Source organism: Heterocephalus glaber, unplaced genomic scaffold (genome assembly GCF_053883595.1).
Source record: "Heterocephalus glaber isolate CG9 unplaced genomic scaffold, H.glaber_assembly_v1.0 deba00000738, whole genome shotgun sequence".
NCBI lineage: Eukaryota > Metazoa > Chordata > Mammalia > Rodentia > Bathyergidae > Heterocephalus > Heterocephalus glaber.
This window is the reverse complement of record NW_028258161.1, coordinates 4,417,611-4,426,699: the sequence shown is the minus strand read 5'-3', so window position 1 is coordinate 4,426,699 and position 9,089 is coordinate 4,417,611.

The window sequence follows — 9,089 nt, the reverse complement described above, 5'->3', positions numbered from 1 at the left end:
GGATGAATCCCACTTGGTCAGGGTGTATTATCTTCTTGATGATCTTCACTCTATTTGCCAGTATCTTATTAAGGATTTTTGCATCTATGTTCATTAGTGATATTGGCCTATATTTTTCTTTTTCAGTTGGGTCTTTCTCTGGTTTGGGTTCAAGGTGATGCTTGCTTCCAGGAATGAATTTGGGAGTATTGCTTCCCTTTCACTTTCATTGAAGAGTTTAAACAGTAGTGACAGTAGTTCCTCTCTAAATGTCTTGTAGAATTCAGCAGTGAAGCCATCAGGACCTGGGCTTTTTTTAGTTGGTAATTCTTTAAATTACATTTTCAATTTCACTGATTGATTTTGGATTGTTTAGTATTTTTAGGTCTTCTTAGTTCACCTTTGGTAATTCATACTCATCTAGGAATCCGTCCATTTCTTCAGTGTTTTCACATGTATCTAGGAATCTGTCCATTTCTTTTGTGTTTTCCATGTTATTTGTGTATAGGTTCTCAAAGTAGGTATTGATGATCCTCTGGATTTCTCCTGGGTCCGTTGTCATTTCATCCTTTTCATTCCTAATTGCATGGATTTGGAACTTTCCTTTCCTTTCCTTTTCTGATAAATTTGGCTAAGGGTTTGTCAATTCTGTTTATTCTTTCAAAGAAGCAACTCTTGGCTTCATTGATTTTTTGTATTTTTCTCTTAGTCTCCATTGCATTGATTTCTGCTCTGATCTTCATAATTTCCTTCCTTGTGTGAGCTTTGGGTTTGTCCTGCTCTTCTTTTTCTAGAAGCTTGAGGTTCAGCATTAGGTTATTTAATTGGGCTCGCTCTGGTTTACTAATATGAGTATTCACTGCTATGAATTTCCCTATTAAGACTGCTTTCATTGTGTCCCATAGATTATGATATGTTGTACTGTCATTGTCATTTACTTGTAGGAACTGTCTGATTTCTTCTTTAATTTCCTCTGTGATCAATTGGTTATTCAGAAGTGTGTGGTGCAGTTTCCATGTGTTTATGAAATTCTTACAGTTTCTTTTGCTATTGATCTCCAATTTCATTGTACTATGGTGTGACAATATACAGGGGATAATTTCAATTCTTTTGCACTTACTTAAACATGTTCCATGAGTGAGTAGGTGGTCTGTTTTAGAGAATGACCCATGTGCAGCTGAAAAGAATGTGTATTCTGATTTTGTGGGGTGGAACACTCTGTAAACATCTGTTAACTTCATTTGTTCAAGAGTTTATTGTGTTCTAGTATTTTGTTGCTTATTTTTTGTCTAGTTGATTTATCTAGTTGTGACAATGGGGTATTGAGATCCCCCACTACTATTGTATTAGTGCTTATTTGATTTTTCATGTTTGTTAGTATTTGTTTTATATAGTTGGGCACAGTAGTGTTTGGTGCATATATCTTTCTGATTGTCATCTCTTCTTCTTGGATTGTTCCCTTTAGAAGGCTATAGTGTCCCTCTTTGTCTCTCTTAATCAGTGTTGGTTTGAAATCCACTTTATCTGCAAAGAGAATAGCTACTCCTGCTTTTTTTCGGGTTCCTGTTGCATGGAGTATTGTTTTCTACCCTTTAATTTTCAGTCTACGAGTTTCTTTTTGAATGAAGTGTGTTTCTTGTATGCAGCATATTGTTCGATCTTGCTTCTTGTCCCATTCTGCCAGTGGACATTAACATTGATGGTTTTAACTGATTTGTATTGACTTATCCTTGTGATGACTTTCCCTGTTCGTTAGATTCTCTCCCTTTGTGTTTAATTTCTTATTGTGCCCAATAAATTCATTCTGCTGGGCTTCCTGGGGTTGTGATCCTCGTTGTCTTTTCCTAGGATATTGTCTAAAATTTTTGTAGTGCTGGTTTGGTATTTATGAAGTTCCTAAGGTGCTCTTTGTCATGAAAGTATCTTATTTCTCCATCAATTTTGAAAGATAGTTTTGCAGAGTACATCAATCGGGGTTGGAGGCTGTTTTCCTTTAGGGCTTGAAATATGTTACTCCAAGCTCTTCTTGCCTTGAGGGTTTGTGTTGAGAAGTCTGCTGTGATTCTGATGGGCTTTCCTTTGTATGTGATTTATTTCTTTTCTCTAACTGCTTGTAGAATTTTGTTCTGTTGGGTTTATGTAATCTTAACTATTATATGCCTGTGTGTAGATTTTTTTTTGATCATGGCTACTTGGAGTCCTATATGTCTTACTTATCTCTATGTCTATTCCCCTCTTTAGAAAGTTTTCTGCCATCACTTCTGCAAACAGTTTTTTTTTATGTCATCTGCACTCTCTCCTGTTTCTTCATTGACTCCAATCAATCTTATGTTACTCTTCTTTGCATCGTCTTAGCAGCTGCTGGATTGATTTCTCGTGGTCCCTTACTATTTTAAAGAAATTTTTCTTTTCATGGTCACTAATTTGAATGTTATCTTCTATATCTGCAATTCTGTCCTCATATTGGCTCATTCTGCTGCTTAAACTTTCAATGGAGTTTTTAATCTCCTGGAAATCTGTTTGCATCTGTTTTATGGACTCCATTTGTTTCCTATGATGAGATTCCATCATGTTCCTCAGCTCCTCTATTTTTTTTTTAATCTGTGTCCATTCTAGATTTATTAATCATGTCTTGCACTATGGGCACGATCTCTGCTGTTATCTGAGCAATTATTTCTGATTTCATTTTTTTCCAGATCCTCTTTTGTTGGCAGTTTAGGGGGTCCAGGCGGTTGAGTACCAGATTGTTACATCTTGTTTCCCTTTAGTGTTGCTTTAAGTGATCTAGGAGTCTGGTTTTTAGACTTTTTAAAGTGTCTTCTCATTTCAGCAGGGGAGGGGGGGAGATGTGTGCTGCTGGCGCCCACATGGCTCGCCTCTTCTGTGCTTGGCATGGTGGTACGAAAGCCCAGAAGGTTCACCTCCTCTGCACCAGGGGCAGGTCTGCTCCTTGGCACTGGGGTCGGTGGTACAGTGGCCCAGAAGGTCCGCCTTCTCTGTGCTGCAGGTAGCTCTGCTCCTTGGCACTGGGGCCAGTGGTACAGTGGCCTAGAAGCTAGAGCCTAGCATTTTAGTAAATACGTATGAAAGCATGCAGATAGAATTCTCTGTTATTGGACGCTTTTATCAATTTTATATGCCTATTCTCTCCTCTGCTTCATCGCTAAACAGTATTGGTAATTACTCAACTGATTATTCTTAGTAGTAATTATGACTATTAAGTGAAGCTTCTCAATTATAACATGCTAATCACTGTTCTTGTCTCAGTTCCAAAGAAATAATTCTTATGGTGACTAATGCCTGTTTTACATTTTCAAAATAAGTTTAGAACCAGGGCTACTCTAGGCAAAACTGTGAACCAAGGAGAATTTGTCATCAGATTTCTTTCCCCAGGTGACATTTATATTCAGAAATGTGCAAAGGGTGATCAAAATATACAGAGAATGTTTAAATAAAAATTTATTGCAGTAAATGACACATTGACATCAATCCTCCTCAAAATAATCCCCCTCACTTCAAACTTATCCCATCATTCTTGCCGCTTTCTGAAGCAGTTCTGGAAGTCTTCTTTTGTGTTTTTACAAGGTATGATCAGATATATGATGAATGCTGCTTCTGAGTGCCATCCAACAGAATGTTAGGGTTGTAAAAACATTACGATGTGTCCTCATCTACCTTATTCACTGGATCTGACACCATCTGACTTCAGACTCTTCTCCAAAGTTAAAATTACCATGAAAGAAAAACATTTTGAATCCATTCAGGACATCGCGGCAGCCAGGACAGTGCAACTAAAGACATTAATGAAAGAAACGTCTTCCAGAAGTGCTTCAGAATGATGGACAAGTGTGTTTTAAATGAAGGAAAGGGCGTGGGGATTTAGCTCAGTGGTTCTGCCACCTGCCTCACAAGCACAAGGTCCGGAGTTCGATCCCTGGTACAAAAAAACAACACCCTCCCCCCCAAAAAAACCACAAAAGAAATGAAGGAAAGTATTTTGAAGGTGATTAATAGCAATGTGCTTTTTTACTGTAGTAAATTTTAAAAGTTGAAATATTCACCGTAGTTTTCAATCACACCTTGTAATGCTAACATTGTTATAGAGCATTCTTGGTTCTCAATTCTTAAAGATTCACTGTTGATCCATAGCTAATTGATCAACAAATAGCCAGAATATTCTATTGTAATCAGTTGGGGTTTTTTTCTGGTGCTTTATGTTTAAAGGTGGTAGAGTTAGGTTAACGCAAAATTCACAGTATTAAAGTAGTGATTTGAATACCGGGCATTTTGTTCATCATCACAAGCTGGGGTCAAAATATATAGTGTATTACTTGCTGTTTTATCTGCACTGTTTTCTTTAGAAACACAGCTATAAAGGGGCTATGAATTCATCTTTTAAAATAAGGCCTAGAGAGATATAAAGCAAACAAGTAAGTGAGCAAATAAACATATATAATTTATCTAAAGTCATAAATCATGCTAGCAGCACCAAACTAGATAACATGAAACTTCGTCTTTTGATGTTTAAGTCAGATTCTTAGCAACTCTAAAATCATTGCTTAAGCATTGTTATGTGATAATTTTATTCCTAACTCAGAATTGGCATCAAATTGATAATTAATGGGTCTCAGTAAATGAAGGAAAAAACCTTGAATATTATGAATCAGTTATATATTACAACTTTCTTTCAAATTACATCTGAAAGAAAGCAATTTCCATTATAGAAAACCTAGCAGTTTCTGGTTAACATGATTGTTCTAAGGTCTTAGAAAGTATCCCTGACTCAGCTGGGATCAGGACTAAGATTACTGGCATCATCCTTGAAGTCTTTGCCATAAACCCAAAAACTTCTTCAGTGAGCACTGATTTCATACAATATTCCAACTTGTGTATAAGTTTTAAGGTGATAAACTAACCCAAGCTCAAGTATTTATGAATATGCCAAGGTAGTAGCTCCCTGATACATGAAGAAGCAGAGACTCTACCATCAAAGGGCTCCAGGAGCAAGGAGCTTACAGAAACATATGATTTATCAACTTCCATAGGTAATTTTGCTCTGGAGAAAATAATAATGGTAAAGTAAACAAATCAGAGCAAAGCTTTTGCTCAAAGACCCTAGAGACTCATAGATTTTCTGCCTGACATTTTCACTCTTTTCAAACCATGTATTAATGACACTGACCTTTTTGATAATTTGATGCCAACAATGGCAGAGCAGCAATAGTACTCAGAGGCTGACAGTCGGATGTGGGCAAGCCAGGTAAGTCATTACTATTTTAAGTCAAAGAGCTGTTTGTGCTTTTATAGGAGGAAAATTCTGAAACATTCAGGGACTCCTCCATTCTTTAGAGTATCACAACAGTCTTCCTGTGGATGTATTAGTCACCTTCTCATCACTGGGACAAAGTAGGCAACACTCACAATTTAAAAGAGGAAAAGTTTATTTGGCTCACAGTTTCCAGTGGGTTAAGTTCAAAGTCAGCTGACCGCTGCTGGTGGCAGGGCTTGCCAGAGGATATCTGCTCATTCCATGACAGCCAAATAGCAGAGATAGAAGGGAGGAGCCAGGGACAAGAATACTCCTTTCCAGGTCACAACCGCAGTGGCTCACCTCCAATGAGGTCCCACTTCCTAACAGCACATTCAGCTATGAACTCATCAATGGATGGATCCACTGATGAGTACAGCACCCTCCATCCAGTCACCTTCCAAATGCATGAGGATTTGGGGGAACATTTTAGATTTAAATTATAACCTTATATTTCCCAGAACTCAAAAAAACTGGCTGCCCATTTGTACCTTCATATCTATTGAATATGTTAGAGATAATTTCATTGAGTTGTAAGCTTGAAAGAGCCTTTACTAACCATCCTCTCTAACTTCCTACCCTCAGTGGTCTTAGCTGTGAAAAAAGGAACTCCAGCATGCTTGGATGCTTCATTTGTGGGGGGAAAGAAGCCCCTTATCATTCAAACAAGGATCCTATGTTTGATATTATTGGAAATAAGCCCGAGACTCAATTTTTCAGTGCAGATAATAAAGGACTTAGAGATTAAGGATTCTCGTCAAGGCATTTTACTTCTGCAGAAAGGTACAAACATCCCCCAGCAATAAGGTAGCAGATGCACCGCACAAGGGAAGATTGCCCCCTTTTATCCTTGATGTAGGAGAAGCAGCTGACCTTTTCCCCCATTCATTGGGTTGAAGGTTTACAATTTATCTGATTGGCTAGTATAAGTGGTGTGAAGGGTTGCTGGGAGGGTTGCTAAGGGAGGGGAGAGTGGGGATAGGAGGCACTGAAAGTGCCTGGCTGTTGATAAGTTATCTTTAACTGCGAGCTGGGTTCCCAGAATCTAAACTGAGTAGGCATTTCTCATAACTTGGTATGTTCGGGGGGGCCACCTAGGGTGGACTAGAGTCCAAAATGGAGGACTCCTTTTTGATAGAAAAGACAGAGCTATTGTTTCTCACAGTATCTACCCTTGTTAGCAGGGTGTTTGGGTTAACTTTGGGCAAACAAACCAGAATTTAAAACTTTAGCCTCTTATCCCCAACTTTCCCTTTTTCTACCCTCTTCATTCTCTTTATATCTTCCTCTAAATTACTACAGTTTATAAGCATCCAGCAGGTAGATTCACAATTCAATGAAAGATCCTAGGAAAATGTTCTTGGACCACATAAACAGCAGGCCATAGCATTGGAAAGGAAGGGAAAGGGCAAGTTAAAGATTATTTCTAGCTTGAAAAGTGTAAGCAAGCTCACTTTTTAAAAGGTTAATTGGATTTTCTGCCTAGCCATTCCTTATTTCCCTATGGCATTGTACTTTTCCTGGAACAGTTAGATCAGGCTTGGGAATTTAGCTTTTAGTTTGTAACCAGATTCATTTCCTGTCCCTAAAGTGTTTTATTTTTTTTTATCAGAGAGTTAGCTTTTAAACTACAGGGGGGAAAAACCCCATTTTCTCACACAAGAGCTAAGATTTCAAAGGATTTTTCAGGCATCATTGGCTTGTCTAATGGTCAAATTCTCTTCCCTCACACTTTACAATACCATTCGAAATTGACAGATGGTACTTGCAGAGGACAGAACTGAATGTAAACTTATAGCTCCTTCCCAGTCCCATGGAAGAATGTATGCTCAGTGGCCTTCAATACAGAGCCACTACTAACCTACCCATAGTCATATTTGTGTCACTTGGCAAAATGCACACTCCGCCTTTTCGTAGTTAAATCTATTGTATTGTTTCCAGGTGTGGTAGCAACCAGCAGTGCTTTCCAGGTTCTTACTGTCCCTTACAAAGAATTGGTCAGAACAATTGGTGAATATGAACACTGAACATTTATTTTAGGTCTAAAGAGAAGAAGAAGGAAAAAAGAAAGTGAAGCACAAAAGAAGCGCTCAAGGAGAAAAGGTTCTCTGAAGGAAAAAGAAAACGCATCTTGTACGCAGGATGGTCCACTGCAAAAAGAAGAGGGCAGTAGCAGTGAAGTGGCATCATCTTTTGTATCTTCTTTCTGACATTAGACCCAGGCCTTCCCACCAAAACCTTGCTTGCTCTAATGCTAGAAGATTGGAATCAGGAATGGAGCACAGCCTGATCTCCCGTCAGAAGATTGGTAGTAGATACCAGGCCTGGGAGCTGCTGCTCTGCACCTGTGGTTATCAAGTCTCCACAATTGACAGCCCATGCGCAGTTGCCCCAGCCACACTGCCACGCCCTCTTCTCCTGCCTCAGTATGTGATGTGATCAAAATATACGGTGAATGTTTAAAAAAAATTTTTTTTTAATTTATTATAGTAAAAGATCCATTGCCATGAATCTCCCTCAAAATTCTTCCCCTCACTTTGAACACACTTATCCCATCATTCTTGCCACTTTCTGAAGCCATTCTGAAAGTTCTTTCTCATGACTGTTTTTACAAGGTGTGATAAAAAAAATACAGTGAATGTTGTTTCCAAGTGCCATCCAATGCAAAGGCAGGCTCATATAAACATTATTGTGTCCTCATCCACCTTATTTACTGGATCTGGCATCATGGGACTTCTGGTTCTTCCTCAAAGTCAAAATGACCATGAAAGGTAGATATTTAGAATGGATATCAATGCAGCCACAACAGCACAGTTAAAGACACTCATGAAAGAGCACTTCCAGAACTGCTTCAGAAAGTGGCAAGAATGATGAGATAAGTCTGCTCACAGGGAGGCAGAATGTTTTGAGAGCAATTAATGGCAATGTGTCTATTGTGTAATAAAGGTTTTTAAAAATTTAAACAGTCACTGTACTTTTGAATCACACCTCATATACCTTGACTGACCAAAGACTATTTTGTGAGGAGCAAAATAGTTTTCCTACCTCTGAATAAGTGCTATCTTAATCCAGCGCTTTGGTTTTGTGTCATAAACTCAGCAGTTGTTAAGCTAATACTGTACTAGCTGCTCCAGCAAACAAGCTCAAAATACCAGTGGCTTATTACAATAGAAGTTTCTTCTAGATCACATTATAGCTATTCAGCAGCCTCTAGCAGGCACATAGGAGGAAGCAGAGGGTGGAGAGGCCAGCCTGCTTCTTAATCTCTTGAGCCTAGAAATAACACACTTTTGCCTCTTTATATTCTGTTTACATGAACCAGTCACATGGAACCATATAGGCAAAGGGAATAAAGGACTTGGTAAGCATAGTTCATAACTGGGTGGTCACTTTTCAGCTACAAGGGGAGGGCACTGTGTCTAATAATTTAATAAAAAGAAATTGGAGCAAATCAAGACATTCTCATGCAATCCCTCCTTCTAAGGACACAAGAGAGCTGCTACTTGTCCATTTGGGAGGCCTAGATTCATTGCTTTTTGGGCTCCAACTGCTGTAGGCCAGAAATCTATGAGAGCGTGGATGTAGGAGTCAAATGGGACTGGCTTTAAAATCCAACACACCACCTCACCACTTAGTTTTAGTTTTCTCAGTTATAAAATAAGAGGTAGGATAATGAATTAAATGAATTGTTTATGATCCTTCATGAAGTCCCAGTAAAATAAGCACAAAGATCTTATATTCTGTAAAACTATAAGGAGAGTGACAGCACATAAAAATGTGAATGCAATTTCAGGTGATGGAT